We start from the raw sequence: 27,992 nt of genomic DNA, 5'->3' as shown, positions 1-27,992 counted from the left end.
TTTTTTTAAAGATACCATTTATTTATTTTAGAGGCAGAGTTACATAGAGAGGGAGAGACAGAGAGAATGGTCATCCATCCGCTGGTTTACTCCCCAAATGGCCACAATGGCTGGAGCTGAGGGTATCCGAAGCCAGAGCCAGGAGCTTCTTCCAAGTCTCCCACTTGAATGCAGAGGCCCAGCACTTGGACCATCTTCTACTGCTTTCCCAAGCCATAAGCAGAGAGCTGGATTGGAAGAAGAGCAGCCGGGACTCAAATCAGTACCCATAGGGGATGCTGGCACTGCAGGTGAAGGCTTAGCCTAGTACATCAGCCCTAATTTTATGCCTTTTCTTGAGTTTTACATCATGTAAATGCATTTCTATTCAAAAATCAATTACTTTTCAAATGCTAGTGATATTGGAGCAAATTCTTTTAAAAGATTTTTATTTCATTTATTTTAAAGGCAGAGAGACAGAGACATCCAATCTGCTGGTTCACTCCCCAAATGACTGCAATAGCCTGTGCTGGGCCAAGTGGAAGCCAGGAGCCAGGAAAACAAGTCTCCTTTCTCACATGGGTGTCAGGGTCCCCGGAACTCAAGCCATCACCGACTGCCTCCCACAGTGAGCAGGAAGCTGGAATCAGAAGCAGAGACAAGACTCAAACCTAGTCATTCCCACATGGTTTGCAGATATCCCAAGCAGAGTCTTAACCACTATGCCAAGAGCCTTTCCCTTTTTTATATTTTGTATAAACAAATGATTATGCTTATAGGGTGCAATGTGATGTTTCAATACATGTAAACATTGTCTAATGATCACATTAGAGTAATTAGCACTTCCAGCAGATCAGACATTGATTAATTTTTGATAAGAACAACAAAAATCCTCTCCTAGCTATTTTGAAACGTGTGATACGTTATTGTTAACTGGGGTAACCTTACTGGCAATAGAACAATAGTTCTTCCTGTCTAACTGTAAATTGTACTCATTGATCAACCTCTCCCTAGTCCCTTAACTCCTTCGCTCCCAACTCTATAGTAATCACTTTTCTATTGGCAACTTCTATGAGACAAACATTTTTAGATTCCATATTAGAATGAGCTCATGTTAGGTTTTTGTCTTCACACAAGAAAAGAATTTCAGACATGAGGCAGAGAGTAACAAGTAAGCATGTTAGCCAAATTTAATGAAAAGAATACACCTGACAGGCCAGGCGGGCATCTCGGTAAAGAACTGAGAGCCACTTGTGCTTTAGACTGGAGTGTTTATAGATGGAGGTATGAACCCACTATTTCTTGCCCTATCTTCTGAGGTATTGCGGCTAGAGGGTTTTCTGGGCATGACGGAATTCTTAAAATTCCTCCCAGCACTTTGTCAGCACAGTGTTATTGGACCAAACAGACTCCTTGGTGCAGGGCAGGGAAGATTCCCCTAAACTGCCCAGGGGAGGGCTGCAATCCTCCTAACAAGTTTATCAAACACAGGCAAGACTTTTGATGCACAAATGCTGTTCTGCTTCCAAGAGCTGTTTCTACATTTTTTTCCTCAAGGAACCACAAAAAAAATCCCTATTTTCTTCTAAAAATCCCCATTTTCTTCAACCTGTCTTACATACACAGGGTAATATCTGCCTTGCTACCTAATAATGTCGTATTTGATTTTCTGTGCCTGGCTTATTTCACCTAACATAATGTCTCTTACACCCATCCTTATTGTCAGAAAGAGGATTTCAACCATTTCAAATTAAGGCAGAATAGTAGTCCATTGTGTTCACATGTTCTTTATCCATTCTGTTGACAGACACCCAGACGGATTTCGTGTCTTAGCTATTGTGATGTACTGCAAAATACGTGGGAGTACAGATGTTCCTTCAGCAGATTGACTGCATTTCCTTTGGCTATATACCCAGAAGTGGGATTGCTAAATCATAGGGTAGCTCTATTTTTATTTTTTTAAGGATGTTAAACAATTTTATGCCAAAAAATTTTGGCAACTCTTGTGAAATGCACATTTCTTCAAAAACAAAAATTCAGAAAACTGACAAGGACAAAACAATTTAATAGCCTTATTTGTATTTATGAAACAATTTTTTTTCGAAATTTCCCTAGAGATAATTAAAGCCCTAGTTTCACTTGTGATTTCTTTTTTTTTTTTTTTAAGATTTATTTATTTATTTATTTGAAAGTCAAGAGTTACACAGAGAGAGGAGAGGCAGAGAGAGAGAAAGAAGTCTTCCATCCACTGGTTCACTCCCCAATTGGCAGCCACAGCCAGAGCTGTGCTGATCTGAAGCCAGAAGCCAGGAGCTTCTTCCCAGTCTCCCATGCAGGTGCAGGGGCCCAAGGACATGGGCCATCTTCTGCTTCCCCAGGCCATAGCAGAGAGCTGGATGGGAAGTAGAGCATCCGGGTCTCGAACCGGCACCCATATGGATGCCAGCACTTCAGGCCAGGGTGTAAACCCACTGTGCCATGGCACCGGCCCCTCACTTGTGATTTCTACTCAACATTTGAAGCAGAAATAATAGCAAAAGAATATGTTCTTTCAGAAAATAGAGAAGGCTCAAACATTTTCCAATTCACATTTAGACACGAACATATTCTTGGTATCAGAACTTATCAAGAAAAATTACAGAATTTTAGAATTATTAATGCAGGTGAAACAATGCTTAACAATGCATAGCATATCAAATCTAGAACAAAATAAAAATAAAATATACATCATCTTTTGTGTATCTGTTCTACTGTTGAATTTTGTATTCATGTGCTTTGTTGAGAAGTCTGCTATTAATCTAATGGGGATTCCCTTTGTAAGTGACTTGATAGTTTTCTCTTTCTGTCTTTGTAATTCACTCTTGTGTTTTAAACAATTTGACTACAATATGCCTTGGAGAGGATATTTACTTGGTTAAATCTATTTGAAGTCTTTTGGGCTTGCTAGGCCTGGATGTTTTCATCTTTCTCAAGATTTGGAAAGTTTTCAGCAATTATTTCATTGAATAGGTTTTCTATGCTTTTCTCCATCTGTTTTCATTCTGGAACACACTAATGTAAATGCCTGCTTAATGTGTCTCAAAGACTTTCTTCATTCTTTTTATTTTTAAAGATTTATTTATTTATTTGTTTGCCAATTTAAATTCCTTTGGGTAAATTCCAAGGAGTGGGATGGCTGGGTCGAACGGTAGGGTTATCTTCAGGTTTCTAAGGAATCTCCAGACTGACTTCCATAGTGGCTTGACCAGTTTGCATTCCCACCAACAGTGGGTTAGTGTCCCTTTTTCCCCACATCCTCGCCAGCATCTGTTGTTGGTAGATTTCTGCATGTGAGCCATTCTAACCCGGGTGAGGTGAAACCTCATTGTGGTTTTGATTTGCATTTCCCTGATTGCTAATGACCTTGAACATTTTTTCATGTGCCTGTTGGCCATTTGGATTTCCTCTTTTGAAAAATGTCTATTGAGGTCCTTGGCCCATCTCTTAAGTGGGTTGTTGGTTTTGTTTTTGTGGAGTTTCTTGATCTCTTTGTAGATTCTGGTTATTAACCCTTTATCTGTTGCATAGTTTGCAAATATTTTTTCCCATTCTGTCAGTTGTCTTTTCACTCTCCTGACTGTTTCTTTTGCAGTACAGAAACTTCTCAATTTGATGCAATCCCAATAGTTGATTTTGGCTTTGACTGCCTGTGTCTCCTGGGTCTTTTCCAGAAATTCTTTGCCTGTGCCAATATCTTGAAGGGTTTCTCCAATGTTCTCTAGTAACTTGATGGTGTCAGGTCGTAGATTTAGGTCTTTAATCCATGTTGAGTGGATTTTTGTGTAAGGTGTAAGGTAGGGGTCTTGCTTCATGATTCTGCACGTGGAAATCCAATTTTCCCAGCACCATTTATTGAATAGACTGTCCTTGCTCCAGGAATTAGTTTTAGATCCTTGATCAAATATAAGTTGGCTGTAGATGTTTGGGTTGATTTCTGGTGTTTCAATTCTGTTCCATTGGTCTATCCATCTGTTTCTGTACCAGTACCATGCTGTTTTGATTACAACTGCCCTGTAGTATGTCCTGAAATCTGATATTGTGATGCCTCCGGCTTTGTTTTTGTTGTACAAGATTGCTTTAGCTATTCGAGGTCTCCTGTGCCTCCATATAAATTTCAGCACCATTTTTTCCAGATCTGAGAAGAAGGTCTTCGGTATCTTGATTGGTATTGCATTGAATCTGTAAATTGCTTTTGGGAGAATGGACATTTTGATGATATTGATTCTTCCAATCCATGAGCATGGAAGATTTTTCCATTTCTTGGTATCCTCTTCTATTTCTTTCTTTAAGGTTTTGTAATTTTCATTGTAGAGATCTTTAACGTCTTTGGTTAAGTTTATTCCAAGGTATTTGATTGTTTTTGTAGCTATTGTGAATGGGATTGATCTTAGAAGTTCTTCCTCAGCCATGGCATTGTCTGTGTACAAAGGCTGTTGATTTTTGTGCCTTGATTTTATACCCTGCTACTTTGCCAAACTCTTCTATGAGTTCCAATAGTCTCTTAGTAGAGTTCTTTGGGTCCCCTAAATACAGAATCATGTCATCTGCAAAGAGGGATAGTTTGAGTTCTTCCTTCCCAATTTGTATCCCTTTAATTTCTTTTTCTTGCCTAATAGCTCTGGCTAGAACCTCCAGAACTATATTGAATAGCAGTGGTGAGAGTGGGCATCCCTGTCTGGTTCCAGATCTCAGTGGAAATGCTTCCAACTTTTCCCCATTCAATAGGATGTTGGCTGTGGGTTTTTCATAGATTGCTTTGATTGTATTGAGGAATGTTCCTTCCAAACCCAGTTTGCTTAGAGTTTTCATCATGAACGGGTGTTGTATTTTATCAAATGCTTTCTCGGCATCTATTGAGATAATCATATGGTTTTTCTTCTGCAGTCTGTTAATGTGGTGTATCACATTGATTGTCTTGCGCACATTAAACCATCCCTGCATACCAGGGATAAAGCCCACTTGGTCTGGGTGGATGATCTTTCTGATGTGTTGTTGCATTCTATTGGCAAGAATTTTATTGAGGATTTTTGCATCTATGTTCATCAGGGATATTGGTCTATAATTCTCTTTCAGTGCTGCATCTTTCTCTGGCTTAGGGATTAAGATGATGCTGGCTTCATAGAAAGAATTTGGCCTTGGTTCCATGCAGGTGTTTTAGTACAGTGACCATGCTCCTTTAGCTGTAACCAACATTGGTGGTGTCTGTGAGCGTCTCAGTGGCTACGAATGCAGGGATTGTGTGGTTGCACTGCCAGTTGGGATGCAGCTTTCTTAAGTGGGGAAAGTTCACTGGCAGCTCTGGCCACATTGTGCCTAGCCACAGGTATGGAGCACCCACTAGCTTCTGTGGGTCATATGAGGCCAAGATAAATACTGTGATCCCAGGTGGCTGTGGCAATATGCCCACTAGCCAGGCAGTGTCTAAGGGCTGCAACAGGAGCCAGGCCACACTAGTGTGCCCATATGGGGTGTCTGTCAGTGCCTGGGAGCTGAGCAAGTGAGTTTGCAGGACCTTCAGGGACTGACCTGAACAGGAAAATCTGCCAAGCTGCTCCCCTGGCCCAAGAGTGGGTAGGTAACTCCGGTTTGCTTCCCTGGCCATTAGTGGTCTGAGCTGCCCACAGCTAGTGTCTGCTTACTCTCTGGGGCCAAGGGTACATGTTGAAGTAAGTTCTTGAGTTAGGCATTCTAGGAGGAGTTCCCTAACGCTTTGAAAATTAATATAAGTTCCAGAACTTGTTAGTCTATGGACAAAAGAAATTGTGGTTCTTGAAGCTGAAAACCTCTTCTGAGCTGGAAGGAGCTTCTAACACGGTGACCTTCTTGCCATAGCATGTTGACAATTTCTCCCCTCAAGACTTGCTACGTAAATACAGGCATTGTGGCTCAGTGAGTTAAGCCACCACTTGGAACACCTGCATCTCATATCAGAATGCCCAGGATCAAGTCCTACTACCACTTTCAACCCAGCTTCTTGCTAATGCATCTGGGAGGCAGCACAGGATAAACCCAAGTACTTGTCTTCCTGCCACCTGGATAGAGTTCTTGCCTCCTGGGTTCAGCCTGGTCCACTCCAGTAGTTATGGGCATTTGGGGAGCAAACCAATGGATAGAAGATTCATCTCGGGGCTGGCAATGTAGCACAGCAGGTTAAAGCCCTGGCCTGAAGCTCTGACATCCCATATTGGTGCCAGTTCTAGTCCCAGCTGCTCCTCTTCCGATCCAGCTCTCTGCTATGGCCTGGGATAGCAGTGGAAAATGGCCCAAGTTCTTGGGCCCCTACACCCACGTGGGAGACCCAGAAGCTCCTGGCTTCAGATCAGAGCAGCTCCAGCCAGTGCAGCCATCTGGGGAGTGAACCAGAGGATGGAAGACCTCTCTCTCTGTCTCTACCTCTCTCTGTAACTGTTTTTCAAATAAATAAATCTTTTAAGAAAAAATAAGAAGATTCATCTCTCTCTCTCTTTCTCCTCCTACCATATCACTCTGCCTTTAAATAGGTAGCTAAAATTTAGAAAATAAAAAGAGAGAAGGAAAAAAAGAGTTTTTAAAATATATTTTCAAAGTAACTGTCACTTATAATAGTAATGTATATTGAGAGCTTAAAATGTATCCAGCACTGTTCTTCAATTGCCTCAAGTTAATCTTTTCTACAATCTTTACGTTTTTTTCATATGAACAAACCAAGCCTCAGAAAGCTGCCTAACCTGCAAGTGACAGAGCTGAGATTCAAACATGTTCTATGTTTATTATAAGAGGCATAGGATTGCTATAAGGATTAAATAAATTAATATCTACAAAGTGCTAAGAGCAGTGCTGGTTGCAATAGCCCTTGCCATCAAGTGCCAGCATTAATGTTAGACCATTTTGTACATTAGAAGAAATATGATTGAGTCAGTAAAAGTACATGAAGTCATTTTAATAATCTGAAATGTAAAGTAAGGTCTCATTTATTCTGTGAGTAATAGCTCTGTGTTTTTCAACATAGTTTCCCCTTTGTTTTTATTTTCCATGTGTGCCATTTACTGAAAGGTCTCCTGCCACCAATTCCAGATGATTTATTTCCCACTGCCCCACCCTTTTCATGCTTTTCCATCACAGAGAGATTTTTTAACATAAAAATCAGAGAAAGCCAAGTGCTTTAAATGTAGCAGTTAGGGTGAGAACCACACAAAGAGAAGTCTGTGGCACAGCACAGGAGGCCCTCTTATCTGTGGTTTCACTTTCCGTGCCTTCAGTCACCAGCCGTCAACTTGGTCCAAAAATACTAAATGGAAAATTCCAGAAATAATTGATTCACACGTTTTAAGTGATTTTCATATTGTATATTGTTATAATTATATTTTATTATTAATTATAGTTGTCCATCTCTTACTGTGCCCAATTTATAAACTAAAGTTTGCCATAGGCTTTTAGTGAAGAGAAAAAGCATAGGATATATAGGGTCTGGTAGTATTTACAGCTTTAAGCATACTCTGGGGGTCCTGGAAAATATCCCCTACAGCTGGGGGGGGGGGCACTGGGCATGTGGCATTATTGGATCTTTAATTGTGCTTTGTATTGGGTAATGTTTCTACCTGTGGGATGTGAGAGCAGGTGGAATACAATAAAAATTTGAGATCCACCCTCTGTTTCCTGTATGTAGGAGAAAAACAATTGCATAACTGCTTGCTATATAAAGCAAAGGGACAAGTAATATCGGAGTCTGACTGACTGAAAACGCGCCATGCTTCTGCAGCTGAATGTCAGGCTCACAAAAATATGGAAAAAGCCCTCCTTATTTCCCTTAGATAACCCCTGGCCACAGGTAGCTACCAAGGTCTTCAAAGTGGCTTGTTTGAATGGACATGTTCTATAGGTGCAAAATTCACACCTGGATTTCAAAGAATTCATTAAAAAGAACAAAATATTTTCATATTCTTTACATGTTGAAAGGGTAATAGCTTGGCTACATTGAGTTAAATTGTATTGTTAAAATTATCTTCAGGGATTCCTTTTTGTTTTAAGAGGTACATACTATAAAATTTGAATTGACCAATGTGATTCTATTAGATTCTACAGGGTGGTGCTGCTCTAGAATAAAGCCTGTACTTCACCTTGATCTGACCCTTCTCTCAGTACCTTAGAAACATAATACAAAAAGGACTGAATTCAAGCCTAGAAATAGGCACATGTATTATGTACCTACTAAGAATACAACAGTTAATAATGAAGAGCTCTTTTTCTTTAAGAGAAAGATTCATTGAACCCCACACGAGCCATGTGCTGGGCAACCCTGCAACTAGAATAATGCTCATATTTCTACCACACAACTCAGCTCCAGCCTGCAAAACCTCCTCCATGTGGGGCCCAGGAAGCTTTTCAAACTGATGTGAACAAAGTCTCTCTCTCTCTCCTCTCTCTCTCTCTCTCTTCTCTCTCTCTTCTCTTCTCTACTACTACCCCCCACCCCACGCGCCTGTGGTTCTCTATACCACTAGACTTGCTGACTCTAGCCTGTAACTTGCCTTCAAAAGCCAAGTAAGTGGGAAGGTGGGTACGTAGTTTCCATACTGTATATTCCAGTGCAGATACCTTTATTTACCTTCACATTTGTAAACTACTGACATGCCATTACATAATTAACTACAGGGAGGTCACAGTGCCCTAAAAGGAAAGCACAGAAAAAGAGCTAGTTGTTTCTCAATCAGCTCCGCTTCTCACCATATGCACCAGCAGATATTACTCTTATTTTTCCTAGAGACAAAAACAGCCTGCTTTGAAATGTATGGCAATGGAAAGTTTGTCATCTGGTAGGTAATACTGGGGCTCAGAAAGTGATGCCCCAAAGCCAAGGCCTCAGAACCAGCCTCAGAAGCAGTTTCTCTCTGGTCTTCCATCCTCCTGTCTCTCAACCTTCATTCTTCCCCAAAACAAGCCACAGGAACAAGCATTCTTCCTCCTGAAGGCAGATCATAGACCCCAAAGCCAATCATAAACCTAAATTTATTTCTCTAACTTGCCCTTTCTTTTTTTAATTTATTTTTAGTAGATGGAAAGAGAGAAAGAGACATGGAGACACAGACCTTCCTTTCACTGTATCATTCCAAATTGCCCGCAACAGCAAGGACTAGGTGAGGCCAAATTCAGGAGCCAGGAACTCCATATGGGTCTCCCATATGGGTAACATGGACCCAAGTACTTGGGTCATCATCTGCTGCTTCCCAGGGTATATGTTAGCGGGAAGCTGGATCAAAAGCAGGGCTGGACTCAAAGCCAGGCATTCTGATATGGAATGCTGGCATTCCAAGTGGTATCTTAAACACTATGCCACATGCCTGCCCTTGTCCTTCATTCCTATGTAGGAGATGGTCATAAAGAAATTCTCGGGGCCAGTGCTGTGGCATATGGGTAAAGCTGCTGCCTGCAGTGCCAGTATCCCATATGGGCGCTGGTTCAAGCCTCAGCTGCTTCACTTCGATCCAGCTCTCTGTTATGGCCTGGGAAAGCAGCAAAAGATGGCCCAAGTCCTTGGGCCCCTGCACCAGCAGATAGAAAATTTCTCTCTCTTTCTGTTTCTCTCTCTCTCTCTCTCTCTGCCCCTGCCCCTGCCCCTGTCCCTGCCCCTGCCTCTGCCTCTCTGTAACTTTGCCTTTCTTCCTAAGAGCCAGGCTAACAACTGGAGTCACCTTTGCTACTTTTCTTTCTTTCACGCCCACACCCCAATATGTCAGCATAACCCTTTCACTCTGCCTTCAAATAAAGCATCAACCAGAATTCAGCCGTGTCTCACAACCCGATGCCAACTTGACCCACATGCAAACCCTCACAGACTATCCCTTTGATCACTGTGATACCTTTCTAACTTTGCCTCTTCAGTCATATTCTCAGTACAGCAGGCAGAGCAGCCCTGACATACTTAAATCCCCTCTCGGCTCAGAACCCCCCGGGTGAGAAAGACCGCAACCAAAAATGCCCTATACTCACTGACTCAACCCATACTCAACTCCTTGCTGTTTCTCAAAATACCAGATGTTCTGCACCCCCAGGACCCTCACCAAAATGCTCTTCTTCCAGTAGATAGCGCATATCTCACTCTTCCTCCTCCTTCAGGTCTTTCCTCCACTGCATCTGTATGCAGTAGCAAAGATGACTCCAATTTTTAGCCTGGCTACGAGGAAGAATGGAGGGTCTGTTTTCTGACACTGGAAATAGGAACCAGCAATGGGAAATCTGGACTTCAATTGTGGACATTTTAGAAATCCAAGTGGATAAAATGAAACATGTTATTGTGAAGATGAAAAAGCAGGTGGTCTTGTACTCGCCTATCATAAAGGGGCATGGCAAACCCTCCAATAACCAAAGGCAGGTACACAGGAATAAAGTATAACAAATCTATGTCCCTTGCCAGCCTTTTAACACTACCCGAAACTCCTTTCCTCTGTCCTGTTGTTCTCCATAACCTCCACACCAGCTGGCATGTGATATCTTCTTATTTCTCTATTATTTATTTCCCAGTGAATAGGATCCCTCACAGATGTAGGGATTCTGTTTTGTTCACATCCTCCCCAGTTCCTAAAACAGTATCTGGCATAAAACAGATAGTCAATAAACATTTGTGAAAGGAGTGAGATTTTCAGAAGAGGAAAATGAAATATGAGGGAGCTCAGTTTAGCCCCAAGTCACAAGACTAGTAAGATCAAGAGTCAGGATCAGAACTCAAGTCTGTGTGACTCCTTAGCCCCATCCACCCTCGAGCGCATTCCACTCTCAAGCAGCCTCGGGAGGTAGGAGTGGGCTCTGAAACCCAACCACAAGAGCTGGCAGGCTGTGATGCGGCGTGGGGGAAACACACACCACAGTTCAGCTATAAATCCTGCTGGAAGGACTGAGCTGCAACAGAAAGGACACTTTTGGCAGGATTGCTGACAGTTTCTAAGATTAAGGAAAATAATACAAAGGCATCTGCCCAAGGTTTCCAGTGTTAAGATTGGTTTTAACTATTTTTCTTTCAGCTGTAGCCTTCTGAGATAATGAATGTACCATATGTCTGTATCTCTAGGTTCCCATACAAATTAGGAACTAAAAATGGCACATGATTAAAACAGAGTTCTGCTTGTTTCCATGGGAAATCAACTGCAGTGAGCCCTTAGGAAATGAGCGGGAGAGGGTGTTCATCTGGAGCTGTTCTCCGGCCAGTGGCTGCACTCTGCCTACAACCCAGGACCCAGTCCACAAGCCGTTTGGCATGTTGGCCCAGGTGAGACGCTGTCATGGCTGCCTGTCCTGCCGGCTCCAAGTGGGACTGTGGAGGTCAGTGTGCTTGTCCTGTTCCTTTGAGCTCCACCACCAAGGGACTGGGCCCTACCCTTCAGGCTCTCCATGTCAGGTCCCTGGCCAGCCATACTGGGACAGCTCCCTTACTAGTGACAAATAGACAGTTAGCAAAGCAGACCCCCAGCCTCGTCCTGCCAGTGTGGTTCCCACACACGCCGAGCCCTTGAACAGGTCTTCTGGAAGACAGGAGGGGGAGGTGCATCATGAAGGATTCTTGCTGAAGAGTCACTGATGGTTACGGACAACTACATGGAGTTAACTCAGGAGGCCAGGGGTTAGTGTTCTGTAAGACGCAAGGAAGTGTGCCCTGGGCCACTGTGCCAAGGCTTCCTCCTAGAAGCTGTGATGAGGACATGTTCCTGCCTGCCCTAGAAGTAGCACCAATTTGCCTAAAGGAGATCTTGCTGAGGTAGGAGGCTGCTAAAAGATTCCAGTGTTGTTTTGCCAAGTGGGAATCTCTGCTTCCCTGGGAATATGGGTTCAGGAGCTGAGTAGCCTAACCAGAGAGTTGCTGACTTCCCAGCCCCTAGCAAGATGAGGGAGAAAAGATGAACTTTGCTAGCTTTCTTAGACCCAACGGTGTCTCAGGCATGCAGTAGGGAGGCCTCACACTGGACACTAGGCAGTAAGGGAGAGTGCTTCAGACAACCCTGAGAGGCCGAGGAATGCGGAGCCATGGTTTGAATGTCTACAAAGTGGGATAGTATCTGCCGCCCAGGGAGCCTGCGAGGATTAAAGAAGCTGACAGAAGCAAAAGCACTCACTCCAAGCCTGCTGGCCAGTGGGTACCCGATGCCTCGTGAGCTCTTTTCTTTCCCTCTGTTGCTATGTTTTACTGCCCAAACTGGAAACAGACAGCTTAGTGAGCAATAAATAGACAGTGCCTGCCCTCCCTACACCACCACTCCCAGTACCAACAACTGGATTTCTCTCAGAACTGATATCTAGGATGTAGACAGAGCAGAGCAACTGAACTCTTTTTTTAAAGATTTATTTTATTGATTTGAAAGGCAGAGTTGAGTGAGAGAGAGAGAGAGAGAGAGAGAGATCTTCCACCCTCTGGTTCACTCCCCAAATAGCTGCAACAGCAGGGCCTGGGCCAGGCTGCAGCTAGGAGCCAGGAGCTTCTTCTGGATCTCCCCCGTGGGTGCAGGGTCTCAAGCACTTGAGCCATCCTCCTCTGATTTCCCAGGTGCATTAGCAGGGTGCTGGATGGGAAGTAGAGCATCCAGGATTCGAACCAGCTCCCATATGGGTTGCAGTGGCTTAACCTACTGCACCAGCACTGCAGTTGAAATCTATCCTTAACATGCCCATTCACTTGTAACTCATCAGCTTGGTTCTCTTGCCTAGGTAGAATGTTTCCAGAGAAACTCAGTGGGAAAGGACATTCCTGTAATCTTCTGCCAGAATAAGCCATTAGAACCCTATGGAATTCTGAGGGTAGATCATAATGCATTCTGAGCACCTTGCTCCAGACTAGTCAAAATATTTCGATTCCTCTTCCCTTCAGATGACTCAGAAGTCATTGCTAGAATCACAGGTTATGTGTAAGCAAGTTAGAGGAAGTAGTAGTGCTTTCGGCTCCTGGGGAGGCCTTTAGAAAGTCAGATTGTCTGCCCTCTACAATCATGCTGTCCAAAATCATGCTCCAATGACTTGTTCTGCTTCTGCTGCTTCCAAGAGTGGCTACTTAAGAATTCCTCTGCTGTTTCCACCTCAACTCAGTTTTCACACTAACCACCTGGAGTTGCCACAAGTGCCAAGGTTAGAGGCCAAGTCCTCCATGAGACTGACCTCACTTCACTGCCAGCCACATGTCTTAGGAGGTCCTCAGGCCACCCACACTTCTGACCAACTGGCTACAAATTCATAGGTTTCTCATGATCCCCTCAGATTCAACAATTCATTAAAACAATTCACAGAATTCAAGGAAGTGCTGTGCTTGCGTGGGCACTGTGGTGTAACAGATTAAACTGCTGCTTGGGACACCTGCATTCCACATCAGAGTGCCCAGCATTGAGCCCCACCTCCATTTCCCATCCAGCTTCCTGCTAATGCTCCTGAGAGGCCATGGATGACTGCCCAAGCACTTGGGTTCCTGTCACATGGTGGACCTGGATGAAGTTCCAGACTCCTGGTTTGACCAAGATTAGCCCTGGCTATTGCAAGCATTTGAGGAGTGAACCAACAGATGGAAGATCTCTCTTTTTCTCTCTGTCCTTCCCTCTTGATCTCTCTCTCTCTCTCTCTCTCTCTCTGTGTGTGTGTGTGTGTGTGTGAGAGAGAGAGAGAGAGAGAGAGAGACTCTTCTTTGCAAATAAGTAGATAAATCTAAAATCAAATATAAACAATCAAGCTGGCATTGTGGCATAACAGGTTAAGCAGCCACCTGCAATATCAGGATCCCATATGGGTGTCAGTTCAAGCCTTGGCTGCTCTACTTCCAATCCAGCTCCCTGCCAATGTGTCTGGTGTTGACAGCAGCAAAGGATAGCCCCAGTGCTTTGGCCCCTGCACCCATGTGGGCAACTTGGATGAAGTTCCTAGCTCCTGACTGTGGCCTAGGCCAGTCCTGACCACTGAGGCCATTTGGAGAATGAACCAGCAGATGGAAGATCCCTCTCTCTCTCTCTCTCTTTTTCAAATACATAAATATTTTAATAAATAATATAATTTACTATTGAATATTAGTAAAACTAACATTTCTCACATGCTTATACTGCATTAGGCTCTCAGACATTACATATATTAAATCATCTAATTCTCACAATCACATTATAAAGTAGGCTATAACTTCCCCCTTTTTATTATAATTTTCCCCAATTTATCTATAGGGAAACTGAGGCCTGGGCCTAGAAAAGTTAAACACCTTGTCCAAGTTCTCACAGCTGTGGACAATAAAAGAGATGATTATTTTAAGAATGTCTTGGGGCCAGCACCGTGGCTCACTTGGTTAATCCTCCGCCTATGGTGCCAGCATCCCATATGGGTGCCGGGTTCAAGTCCCAGATGCTCCTCTTCCAGTCCAGCTCTCTGCTGTGGCCCGGGAAGGCAGTGGAGGATGGCCCAAGTGCTTGGGCCCCTGTACCCACATGGGAGACCAGGAGGAGGCACCCGGCTCCTGGCTTCAGATTGGCATAGCTCTGGCCGTAGCGGCCATTTTGGGGGTGAACCAATGGAAGGAAGACAATGGAAGGAAGACCTTTCTCTCTGTCTCTCTCTCTCTCACTGTCTAACTCTATCTGTGGGAAAAAAAAAAAAAAGAATGTGTTAGTCTATCTAGCTTCTGTGACAAATTATACTGGTACTTCATAACACAAATCCATCAGTCCCCCCCACCCCTTTCTGGAGGCTGTGAAGTCCAGGATGAAGGCTTCAGTAGACTTGGCATCTGCAGCCAGCACTGTGGCATAGCAGGTAAAGCCACCTAAAGCAGCAACAGTGTCCCATCTGGGCACTGGTTCGAGTCCCAGTTACTCAACTTCCCATCCAGCTCCCTGCTAATCTGCCTGGGAAAGCAGCTGAGGATGGTACAAGTGCTTGGGCTCCGCACTCACATGGGAGACTTGGAAGAAGCTCCTGGCTCCTGGCTTCAGCCTGGTCCAGCCCTGGACATTCTGGCCGTCTGGGGAGTGAACCAGCGATTATAAGATTCTCTCTCTCCTTTTTTTTTTTTTTTTTTAATAATTCTGACTTTAAAAAACAAACAAATAAGATTTGCTGTCTGATGAGGCTTTTTCTCTTCTTCATAGGTAGTACCTCTGGATGAATCCTCACATGACAAAAGGGAGGGACAAACTCCCTTTGGTTTCTTTTTAAGAGCACTAACCTCATTCAGAGGAGCCCTCCTGTCCTATGACTACCCATTTGTCTCGTTCTTAATGGCAGCACACTGGGGACTGGGTTTCAACATAATGTTGTGGGGGGACACAGATGTTGAGACCACAATAAAGAGTTTATAGAATGAAAGGGTTATAAAGACCTTGTGGAGTTCGCAGTTGAAGAGAACACATAAACACCAATAAAATTTGGATAGGAGGACAGCAGAAAGATGAGCAAAGGGAAGTAAGAAGATGGAGGGTGGTCTTACAATGTGTACAAAATCAAGGAGGTGGTCAAATACAACAAACTCACCAGAGCCACGTACACATTTGTTTAGAGGGTTCCCTCGGAGCCAACAACTGCAAAGTTCACGACGGTGATTTTGTCCAAAAATGTTGGTTCTGTTACAAAACGTGCAATTGCAGGTTAAAGTCCAGATACTTCCAACTTCCCTGTTAGTGACCTTCAGTACTTCTTTTCACCTACTTGAGGTCTCACAGAGGTCAGAAGACAGGTTCACATTTGCTTCTCTTAAACATCTAGATTCACTCTAGAAAATAAAGGCACAAAGTTCCACATTCAATTTTGTCCTTCAAAGTCTTACTAGGAAGAGCGATAAACACCCACACATCTCCACAAACGTGTTCAGCAAAGACCATTACGACTCCCTCATTCTCTGGCAGAAATGGTGGCAAGAGGCACTAGAAGTACATCTCACTTTTACATCTGAGATCTGTATCATACCACTTTTCATCATCCAAGACACTGAGCAGATCTAACATTGCAGAGAAATTTGCATAAAAGCTTCTTATCACTGATTTTCACAAATCTTTTTGGTATTCCAGAAGCTAGGTAGCAATCTATATATGCTGCAGATTAAATGACTTCCTCATCATCCTAAGAAACAGTCATCCAAGATTTTTAAACTCCTTTCCCCTTAAAGCACCAGAAGCCCACCACCTTTCTCCACCTCCACCCTCCTGGGGAGGCTGGAAAGGTTGAGCTGCCAATCTGAGTGAGGAAAAAGCATTGTGATGTGATGCCAGGCAGCCTCACAATGTGCCCCTCTGGGGCCCGGGGATATTTGGGCAATTGGAGGGCTAGCAGTCACACCGCTCCTGCTGATGAAAAATGGAAGCTTGCCCAGGTAAAGAGATAACAACTTTAACAATATTATTGTTTTTCCCTCCCTTTTTGGATACAGACTTAAAGATAAACACTCAATATCTAATATCTAGTATATATTTGTTCTAGGTTATTAAAAGATTTTTCAAAAGCATCTTATGTTAAGAGTTTGAGGCACATCAAAACCTTATTGGAACCTTTATTTCAAAGTGGCTTAACTAGATTGTCTCCCTACTGCCTTAGGGTACACAGTATCTCCTGTCCCAGGCTACATGGCCTGCTGATGGACACCAGTTCAATCTCTATGGTCCTGAAATACACCCCAGAGAAAAGAAGAACACAACATCACATCTAGGGAGGGAATACAGGTACAAAACTCCAGAGAAGCAAGGTAATTTATGTTTATTTCTCTCTAGCATTCCAGAAAAAAATGACATTTTCCATTTTCCAGCAGTGTTTCAAAGTCTGATATTGTAAGTGTTATAAGACAGAAGGGAGTGATAAGAGTGTGCTTCTGCTGGCGCCATGGCTCACTAGGCTAATCCTCCGCCTTGCAGCGCCGGCACCCCCGGTTCTAGTCCCAGTCGGGGTGCCAGATTCTGTCCCAGTTGCCCCTCTTCCAGGTCAGCTCTCTGCTGTGGCCTGGGAGTGCAGTGGAGGATGGCCCAAGTGCTTGGGCCCTGCACCCCATGGGAGACCAAGATAAGCACCTGGCTCCTGCCATCAGATCAGCGCGGTGCGCAGATCGCAGCACGCCAGCCGTGGCGGCCATTGGAGGGTGAACCAATGGCAAAAAGAAGACCTTTCTCTCTGTCTCTCTCTCTCACTGTCCACTCTGCCTGTAAAAAAAAAATGTGTTTCTTATAATCTTGCTGCCTGGGTTCTGCTGTGGGTCCTGACTTTGCGCAAATGACATTACCTGTGTCTCTGATTCCCCATCTATGGAGTGGGGATAGTAATAACATCTGTTCATCACATTGTTACATAGATGAAATGAAATCATACATGTAATATGGTTAAAGCCATGCCTGCCATAGAGTAGGTCCTCAATAAATGTTAACTGGCTACCTTGTTTGGATCATTCAAATCATTGCAGGAAGTTGTCAGCAGTCTATCTCTCATAAAATTCCAGACTGGGTTGCTCCCAAACTAATCACTGTTAAATTTTAAAGCCCAGGAAAATTTTTAATAAAAAATGTTTTCAAACCAATTGGTCAGTGGCTTTATTACAGAAAGCATGTTTAGTTCTGATTTAGCCAATAAAGTGAACACTTAGTAGGAAATGATATCAGACCATATGTAAATAGCCTATTGTCTGGAGCACATCACAAGTTGAAGAATATTGGAGACATTTATAAGATCAGGATGTTTTCAGTCTCTAAAATGAGACCACAAGCAATTTTCATACTGGGATAAATGCTCTCCTTTTGACACATGAAGCAGTTCATTTTACTTGAACTCTAACTTTTTCCTTTTTGTATATTTATTTTAGAAGCAATCTGTGCAATTAACTCAGAAGTATACACATACACACACACACACAATCTGTCCTTTAATGAAACATAGTAACTGTCATTGATTACTCACTTTAAAAATCATTTTTAAAAATACAGGAATATAAAATATTCTCTAATCATCTTAATGAAAATCATACTGGACACAAATCCATGCTGCCTTTTCTTTGTAAACCCATAATAGTACTGTATCGCTTCTAAGAGCCTTCTACTGACTCTCCCTCAGAAACAAGGATGGAAGGCTAACAATGCTGCAAAGGGTCTAGGAAAACATTCATGGAGAGAATGTTCCTAAGTCAGGGACAATTCAGGGAAAGAGAATAGAGAAGAATACCAAGATAGACTACTGAGGTCCAAATACCAGAGAGGAAAAAGCTAGTTTTAGTTAAGAGATGTGGTAGATCTAGGATTTTGTTCTCCTTGGAAGCAAAAAAATTAGCTTGCCACACTTTCTTGGATTCTAGTAAAAGACATGAGACTCCTGGGTCAGAGATAAAAGAAAATGTACTACTACCAGCATAACAGGTCTCCCACATGGGTGCAGGGGCCCAAGGACTTGGGCCATCTTCCACTGCTTTCCCAGGCCACAGTAGAGAGCTGGATCAGAAGTGGAGCAGCCGAGACTCAAACAGGCGCCCATATGGGATGCTGGCACTGTTGGTGTTGCTTCACCCACTACACCACAGTGCTGGCCCCAGAGACATTATCTTTCAAGTCTGTACAATACACACATATACAGAAACACTACAGTCCCATGAAGAATTGTCTTCCAGTATTTATCAATAAGTAAACTATTCCATGTTATGCCTTTTGAGAGCTCAGAATATATGTTTGTCCTACACCACTTCAGCCATATATTTCTTTTTTTTTTCATTTTTTTGACAGGCAGAGTGGACAGTGAGAGAGAGAGACAGAGAGAGAGAAAGGTCTTCCTTTGCCGTTGGTTCACCCTCCAACGGCCGCTGTGGCCGGCACACTGCGCTGATCTGATGGCAGGAGCCAGGTACTTCTCCTGGTCTCCCATGGGGTGCAGGGCCCAAGCACTTGGGCCATCCTCCACTGCGCTCCCAGGCCACAGCAGAGAGCTGGCCTGGAAGAGGGGCAACCGGGACAGAATCCGGCGCCCTGACCGGGACTAGAACCTGGTGTGCCAGTGCCGCAAGGCGGAGGATTAGCCTAGTGAGCTGGGGCGCTGGCCTTCAGCCATATATTTCTAAAAGTATGTCGTAGAACCCAGAGGCTAATATGAAAGTGTCAAAGTAAGGGAAGTATTCCTCAGTGTAGAGGGAAAAGGCTACACTACTACTGGTGAGAACAGGTGCTCTTTGTCCTATTAAAGAGGAAAAACACTATTATGGCAGATGTTTGTAAGGAAAATAGCTGAAAAACTATCTAGTAGATGGGCTTATCTTAGTAGACATTCATTAAATCAGTTAATAGAACCTATAATCACACTCTTTACAAAGAGAAAAATTCTGCAGTCTTTAACTTTAGTCAAAATCAAAATATTCTATTACAAGCTAATTTATTCTTCTTAAAATATTGATAGATATGACAAAAGAAATAGTTCCATGGTCAAAAGAAGTTAGAAAAATGCCAGGTTCAGCAAAGTTAAACAAGCGTTAATAATGCAGAGGTTCTCATAGCCTTAAGCACTCCAATAGGGATCTAATGTTCCTTATACAACTTGGATGGCAGATCCCATTTTTTTCAGGATATCTCAGGAGGTAGAGATCTACTGAAGCTGCTTGGAAATGCCTAGGGAGAGGAACTGCTCTTTTTTTTTAAATTTTTTGACAGGCAGAGTGGACAGTGAGAGAGAGAGAGACAGAGAAAGGTCTTCCTTTTTGCCGTTTGTTCACCCTCCAATGGCCGCCTCGGCTGGCGTGCTGCGATCAGCGCACTGCGCTGATCTGATGGCAGGAGCCAGGTGCTTCTCCTGGTCTCCCATGTGGGTGCAGGGCCCAAGCGCTTGGGCCATCCTCCACTGCACTCCCAGGCCACAGCAGAGAGCTGGCCTGGAAGAGGGGCAACCGGGACAGAATCCGGAGCGCCGACTGGAACTAGAACCTGGTGTGCCGGCGCCTCAAGTTGGAGGACTAGCCTGTTGAGCCACGGCGCCAGCCAGGAATTGCTCTTTATCACAGGCAGCAAATGGTGGAAAACAATGGTACTTTGGGAAGAAACTGGCTGATTGGCCTGCACTAGTCTAAACAGATTTCCTATTGATGGCTACTAGTAGCAATGGGTGCCTTCCTGCTTCCTGGATTAAATGCAGTGATTATATCCAATACTGATGGAAATGTAGGGAGAATACATATGAATCAATATAAGATCTTTGTGTAAAATTTTAGTACTGAATAAGCCATAAGAAATGATCCTCTGCCTAGCGGCGCCGGCACACCAGGTTCTAGTCCCGGTCGGGGCGCCGGATTCTGTCCCGGCTGCCCCTCTTCCAGGCCAGCTCTCTGCTGTGGCCTGGGAGTGCAGTGGAGGATGGCCCAAGTGCTTGGGCCCTGCACCACATGGAGACCAGAGGAAGCACCTGGCTCCTGCCTTCGGATCAGCGTGGTGCGCCGGCCGCAGCGCGCTGGCCGCGGCGGCCATTGGAGGGTGAACCAACGGCAAAAAAAGGAAGACCTTTCTCTCTGTCTCTCTGTCTCTCTCTCTGTCCACTGTCCACTCTGTCAAAAAAAAAAAAAAAGAATACTTCCCATCATCCAATTTCATTGAAGAATTTGAAGAATAGGTGATCTTAAAGCATAGACCATTACTCACTCAGCCTCCTATATTAGAAAAAAAAAGAAAGAAAAGAAATGATCCACCACAACTCCATTTTGAGATGAGGATACCAAGATATGAAAAGATTTGGTCCAAGTAAAAAGTTAGCCAATGAAAAGGCCACAGCTGAAATCCAGGTCTTATTAATACTAGTTTGTGTTCTTTGCAATGAAGGCAATGAAAAAGACCACTAATAATCACTACCACTGATACTGAGAAGACAAGCTTGAATCTCTCCCTGCTCATGCACCTGGAAGGCACTGGAAGCTGGCCCAGAACTTGGGACCCTGCACCCACATGGAAGACCAAGATGGAGTTTCTGTTTTCTGGATTCAGCTTGGCCCAGTTATGGCTGTTGGGCCATTTGATGAGCGAACCAGTGACTGGAAGATTGCTCTCTCAGTCTCTCCCTCTCTGTCACTCTGTCTTTTAAATAAATAATTTTTTTTTTTAAAAAAAGAAGAAGGTAATCCCAAAAAGACTCAAGAAAATGCATTAGGTGATAGATATGAATGATGGCTATAACAGGGAATGGTTGCAGCCTTTCCTAAATATACAAAGCACTGTCCATGATAATTCTCCAAGAGGCAGGCTTATGTGAGTAACAAGAAGCATCTTCAATTTCACTACCCTGGTAAGGTTTCCTGAGCCAGCGATCTTTGTACCTCAGAGAGAGGGCATTTTATGGTCAAAAGAAAGAAACAGTTCCTTGGGCATAAAATTAGGTGCTTTGTAAGGGCTGATGCCACCGAAATTTGAAGCAATTCAATATTAAGCTGTGATCTGAGAGATTCTATGGTACAGTAGTATTTGCCTGTGGCCATACCACCCTGAACGCACCTGATTTCATCTTGTCTATGGTACATTAGTATGCATAATATATGGTGTTAGAAAAATACTGAAAATTTTGAGTCCTGTGAGAAAAGGATTACCTTCCTTAGGAGATACGTAGGAATGTATTTTTTTTTAAATAAGTTCAAAATCATTTCAGAATGTTATAATGTCTTTAGAAGAAGGGATAGAGACAGTCATTTGCAGATTTAATTAATGCGTTTATACTTGTAAAGTTCTTAAAACAGTGGGTATAGTTGCTGAATAAATCATAAAGAACAGTGAGCAACTACTACCTAGTAGTGCAGTTCCAGCCGTGCTGCAGAAGTGCAAGAAAACCAAACAATTCCTGAGCATGGCAAGCTAACTTTTTAAACTTATATGTGGTATAGGAAAAAACTTGTGTTTCTTCTTTATGATTCACACCAACTCTTTTAGGCACCAAATACATGGAGTTTTAGCCACAATTCAATTTAATTTTCCAGCAGACACCAACTGTATGTCCTATAATTTGACTCCACTGTGAAACAATGTCTACCTGGAGACAGCATCAAATTTCACTGGCTAAGAGCCCAGTCCCACAAGTCTGTTCTGCTACCCCTCCCAACTTCAGACGCCAGTCACAAGCATTGGGCTTCCAGGAAACCATCGCTTCTGTGCCACTGGGGTACAAATCCTTTCTCAGATTGAATCATTTGCTAAAATGTCCCACAGAACTCAGTAAGAATGTTTACTTTCTAGATTACTGGTTTCTTGCAAAGAACATGTTAAAGGGTACAAATGGACAGACAGGCGAAGAGAGACAAGGGGCAAGATCCAGAAGGGTCTGAGTACATGGAGCTTGGCGGTGCACCACCCGACTAGCACAATGGTGTGTTCCTGTTTACCATTCGGGAGCTCTCCAGACCCCAGCTTTCTGGGTTTCTATGTACATGTCAGTACATGGGCAGGACTGATGAAATCATTGACATTGGTGATTATGTCCATCTGTAGTCCCTCTCCCCTCCTAGGAGATGCAGGTGGGGCTGAAAGTTCCAACCTCCCAATCCCTTGCTTGGGTCCTGGCAACCAGACTCCACCCACTTACCTAGGTGCTTTCCAAAAGTCACCTCCTTCACAGGTGCAGTTGAAAGGGGCTGGTGAGCAATAACAAAAGACTCTTCCTCCACCTGTATTGCTTTGGAGCTATTTCAGGAACTGAGAACAAAAATCCAAATATTATAACAAGAGATATTCCTATAGCTGTAATCACAGGAAATCACAAGAGTTTCAGGAGCTATGAGCCAGTAACTATGGGCTAAGACCTATATGTATTTCTTATAGCACAGCATAACTGCACATACCAACACACATATATGTGAAAGTTACTTATCATTGACCTATGTGAACAAAATCTAAGAATAAGGCATTCTGCCCAGACTACTTCATGTTGACTAAACCCAGAGACATAGACACTTTATGATCTTTCACTAAGAAGTTAGTTTTCATTCATAAAGTGCTTCTCAATAAGTTATAAAACCACTTCACAAAGGTACTTGAGGGATGTGTGTACACTGGAAAAGTGCAAATCAATGCAATTTCAAAAACTACTGAAAAATGTTATTAACCCTACTTGATGGGCTCAATTTAAAAACAAATTTTTCATTCATCCATAGAATTGAGTACAACTTAAGCATGTGAACTCTGAAAAAAGACTTGCCTAGGTCCAAATTGTAACTCTTCCATTTACTGGGCATGGGATCTTTGGCAAGCTACCTGAGTGTAATGGGCCTTCATCTGCCCCTCTGTCAATAGGAGAAAATAATGGTGCCAATTTAATGAACAGCTATGGTTGTTAAATGAAATGATGCACATACAACAGCTCACAATATGAACCTCGTGAGTGATTATTCATTATTATTATTTCCAAAGAAAACTTAACAAGTTAATGGGACCAAATACTTCTGTCTGGGGTGCAGGTGGGGGCAAAATATCTAAATTCTGATTTTAGGAGAATTTGATCCAAAGTTTTATAGTTTCCTGTTTTTAAGTCCTTGGTGCCACTGTCTCCTCTGGTACAAATTCAAGTGATCATGTCACCTCCCAAGAAACTTCCTGCTGGAAAAAAAATGTTTTCTAGGGAAGATTTTATTCTACCTATCTTAACTTTGTGCTGTTAGTTTTGTTTTAAACCTGAGAGGAAAGAGAGAGAATATGCAATGCTCCCACCTGCAGGTTCATTCCCCAAACGCCACAATGGCAAGGGGCCAGGGTGAAGCTGGGAGCTGGGAATACAATCCAGGTCTCCCTTACGGATAGCAGGAACCCAATTTCTTAAGCCGTCATCACTGCCTTCCCAAGTCTGCAGAAGTATGAAGCTGGAGTCAGGAACCAGAGCTGGGAATTGAACCAAGGCACTCCAATTCGGGATGCTGGGTCTTGACCATCAAGCTAAACACCTGCTCTCATTTTAGCATTTTCAATGGCATTACAGTCAAGGATTTCAAAACTGTTGTTAAAGGTGGATTTTATCTTGTAGCTATTAACTTGGAAAGTGCTAATGGTTGCAAAAGTGTTAACAGCTGAAACTTAAAACAACAATCTTTTCTGTTAATTGAGTTCCTTCCCACAAACCTCACCATGGTTTGGGGGAGCAGATGTGCACAGGGTGCACGGGGAATGCAGAGTAAAACCGTGCTGGTGGTTGGGTTTCAGAATTTAAATTTTTATTTTCATGATTACTAGGCAAGATCAACTGGCATTCAATACAAAACAAAACAAGAACAGCAGGTATGTCTTAAAGAACATTCCTAGGGGCCAGTGCTGTGGCACATTGGTCTAAAGCCCAGGCCTGCAGCACCAGCATCCCACACGAGTGCCGGATCAAGTCCTGGCTGCTCCACTTCTGATCCAGCTCTCTGCTATAGCCTGGAAAAGCAGTAGAAGATGGCCCAAGTCCTTGGGACCCTGCACCCACATGGGAGACCCGGAAGAAGCTCCTGGCTCCTGGCTTTGGATTGGGTTGGCTCTGGCCACTGTAGCCATTTGGGGAGTGAACTATGGATGAAAGACCTTTCTCTCTGTCTCTATCTCTACCTCTCTCTGTAACTCTGTCTTTTAAATAAATAAAATAAATCTTTAAAAAAGGATGATCCCAGCAGTTAAAGAACAAGGTTTATGCATACACATCTATATAATTCATAACTTTAATATAAATTCTCTATGAGCTAAAGGGCTCAGGTTTTAGAGCATGCACCATGAGTTATATTGAAAGTTAGAAGCAATACAAAAAATTGATTTGAATCTTGAAACACATTCTTTCAACATGTAATACCAGGTCCTGTGCTAGGTGCTGCTGATGGATGTAGAGGTGAATAAAGATACAGTCCCTGCCTGCACCGCAGAGGCTCGCAGACCTGGGAGCAACACAGACACGCAAAGAGGTAAATGATAGCATACAGCAGTGAGCGCTGAAATAGGGGCTCAACTAAGCAGTGGGGCACAAGGAAGGCAGAATTACACTTGTCTGCAACCTGCAGAAGCTTCCCAGAGAAAGGCCTTTTAAATTATACCTTCAAGAAATGATACAGTCGGGCCTGGGTTTCTTGTAGCTAACAACAAAACAACAATGTAACCTAATTATCATTTCCACACAACCTGCTAGGGGGATTGCAGACATTCTCTGCAAGTCTTGCTACAACCCGAGAGAGGAGCTATGTTCCAGTACACAGATGATGACACTGAAGTTCAAGGATTAAGAGGCTCAGTTTGCATAGCTCGTGATGCAGGGTTTGAGCCCAGATTTGTATCACTGCAACCCCCTTACTGTGGCCCTGCATTGCCCAGAAACACCTATTTTTGCCTCTTATTGCCAACCAGTACATGGTTAATTAACCATGTATCTATGTGGAGTCCGAATGTGGGAACTTACTCTGGAAGCCCAACAAAAAATATGAAATTCTAGCTTAAAAATCTGGGTAAAAGTGAAACGTCATAGTGGATTTTAGAGGAGTAACTCTCAAACTTCAATGTGCATATGAATCACCTCTGTACATACGTTAGAATTGTCCAGTTTCCTCTATAAAAAGGCAGGCGCTGAGTAACCAAAAGTTTTGCAATAAGCTGAGGGGAGACTCCACTTGCAGAGCATTCATATTCTGTATTTCCAAATTTTATCTCACTGTTTCTGTTTCTTTTACTTTCAAGGCAATAGCAGATATCATTTGAGTCCTTACAAAGTCTTTGGGAACAGCCCTTGGAGCTTTACACATGTTATCTAATTCTCACAGCACCCTGTAAAACTACCCCTATAATACTGGTGATGCAGGAAAAGTCGAAAGGAACAGGAATATTCCTACATTTAACCAGGAAAAGCAAAGCTTTATCCTGGTTCACCTGAGTCCGAAGTCCAGGGTTCCTGGGCATTGTGTAGCAAGGGAAGCATCTCAGGGATGCCTAAGCTTGTGGTGCCACTGGTCCAAAGGGGATAAGGTGCACTCAGAAAGCACTTGAGAATAAGGCCCTTGGAAGTTCGTGCCCATAGTACTTGCTGAGTGTCAGCTATTTGAGAGCTGGAGCTATCTCAGAGAATATTACTGCATCTACTGGATGTCTTACAAGGTACTTGAAATTTTCAGTAAATTGCTACAGGCAGCCTCTGCCTCTTTCCTTAGAGACTCTCCAGGAATTTTTCCATCTGCTGACTAGGAGGAAAGCTTCACCTTAGATTTTTGTCTTGATCTGGGTTAATGAAAACTGGTCTTAGAGTCATCTCCTAAGGCCTAAGAGGGTTTAAAGTTGTCAGCACCGTAATCAGGAAAAGTGTAGTATTTTAATGGGAGAGCAAGAGAAAAGTAATCAAAAAGCCCAAGAGAACAACCTCTGGACAAACTTCCTTTCCTTTTGGCTTGAGGGGAGAAATGAGGTGAAAGAGGTGAGTGCTTCCTGGAGGCTGCTGTGTGAGAGCAGACCGACCGGCCAAGGAGCACGGGTTGTCTTTCAGTTTCTCGGCTCGCTTGCATCGTCTTCCGCAGACTGCTACAGCAGAGGAACACTTCAGTTTTTAGTACCGCTAAGGCACTCCCACAAGACTCGTATTACTTAGCAATCTTGTCTGTACCTTTTTTCCCTGGGCAGAAGGTTTTCCGTACACAGAGCTGCCAAACTTTCAAGCCGCCAGTTTGCTTTTCCATCCTGACATTGGGCGAGGGAACCAGGAGACGGCGGGGCAGGGTTCTGAGCAGTACAGGCGAAAGGACCCCTCCCCCACACCCTAAGCAGCAGGTGGGTTGGGTGTCCACCGTCAACTCCGTTAGGCGGGACGCGAGACTGTAGGCGGAGCCTGCAAACTGAGCCTCGCTGGAACCTGCAGCTTTACACACCGAGCAGGGAGCCTGTCTGGCGGTCTCGGGGTGCAGATGGGGATTCCAGCCCGAGAGGAGGCTCGGCTGGCAGGCGGCTCAGGCGCTTCTTGGTCCAGGCACACTGGCTTTTGACCTGCTCCTTCTGCGTCTCGCTCAGTGCATCCCGGCCTCCCCTGCCCACTGTTCTTATGGGGGCCCTTGGATTCCTAGGCAGAGGGGCTATCACCATCCTGACCCGGGTCTTCCGAGGAGTTCCCAGAGGGCTATTTTTAGCGTTGGCTGCTCCCCTCTAACTCACCCAGGGGAGGAGCTGCGGTAACGGAGCAGGCGCTGCGCGCACAGAAGCCACGAGTTGTCCGCTCATTGTCAGGGATGAGTGGTGGAGGAGCTATCAGACACCGCCGGGCCGCGGACACAGCCCGCCAGGTGGGCGTCTCAGAGGCGGCCCCGGACCGGTGGCCGCCCGGCGCCAGGACTTCTTTCCTCGTCCTGAACAAAGCCCCCAGCGGCCGACGAGCAGCCCCGCTGGCCGGTCCCGGACGGCGCCGGGTGGTCTCCGCAGGGGAGGAAGTTCCCGGGCAGCGCGGCCTGCGTCACAGCGGGGCTGGCACGGCCGACTCCGCTCGCCGGGCGGTGGCGGCGACCCCGGGGCCGGGCGCTGGGCGGCGCTGGCTGCCGCTGGCCCGGCTGCGCGCGGGGCGGCGCTGGAGGCGCGGGGCGGCTCCGTCCGCGGCCGGGGAGGCGGAGGGGAGGAGGGCTGCGGGGCTGGGGCGTTAGCTGCGTCCCGGCTCGGAGCCCGCGAAGAGGACGAGGAGGGAGGCGCCGCCGTGGCCCCGGCCGCAGTGCTCCGGGCGCGCCAAGCCATGAGCAGCGGCCCTGCCGGCGACCCCGCCGTCGCTGGCCGCCGCTGAGCCCCAGCAGGAGCCAGCTCGCCGCCACCCAGCACCCTCTCCAGCCGGCACCCTCGCGCCCAGAGGTAAGGGCGGGAGCCAAGGAGGGATGGAGAGGGGCGGCCCGCAGCGGGCCAGCAGGCTCAGTCCGCTAGGCGCGCGGGGCCAGGACTCGCCCCGCCTCGGTCCCGTCGCTGCCTCCTCCCGGCTCCGGGACCGGCAGCGGACTGTGGTCTCCGGAGCCAGCGGCTGCTACGGCTCAGGAGCCTGCCTACCCCTACCCCACCCATGCCTCGCTCGCCCCGGCGTCCGCGCCAGGGACCCCAGGCTGGCGCGAAGCGCGGCGCGGC

At 44.8% G+C, this 27,992-nt stretch overlaps 1 protein-coding gene and 1 long non-coding RNA gene across 2 annotated transcripts in view; one reads left to right on the top strand and one right to left on the bottom strand.

The window, feature by feature from the left end:
* Nucleotides 1–27,727, bottom strand: LOC103350126 (uncharacterized). The gene is made up of 4 exons (XR_016210934.1): nt 27,051–27,727; nt 22,498–22,607; nt 15,472–15,709; nt 1–227 (listed from the first exon to the last, which is right to left on the bottom strand). It is a non-coding gene; the product is annotated as an uncharacterized LOC103350126 (long non-coding RNA).
* The window catches only part of LRRC8C (leucine rich repeat containing 8 VRAC subunit C), a 95,388-nt gene continuing 94,867 nt past the window's right edge, over nt 27,472–27,992 (top strand). Inside the window, exon 1 of the mRNA XM_002715871.6 lies at nt 27,472–27,728. The gene's annotated coding sequence lies outside the window, so the exon portion shown is untranslated. The remainder of the gene's footprint in view (nt 27,729–27,992) is intronic.

This window comes from Oryctolagus cuniculus, chromosome 7, assembly GCF_051225735.1.
Source record: "Oryctolagus cuniculus isolate XC-2025 breed Fujian yellow rabbit chromosome 7, ASM5122573v1, whole genome shotgun sequence".
Taxonomy (NCBI): domain Eukaryota; kingdom Metazoa; phylum Chordata; class Mammalia; order Lagomorpha; family Leporidae; genus Oryctolagus; species Oryctolagus cuniculus.
Note: the sequence above shows the minus strand (reverse complement) of the source record. Positions and strands in the feature narration are given on the sequence as shown.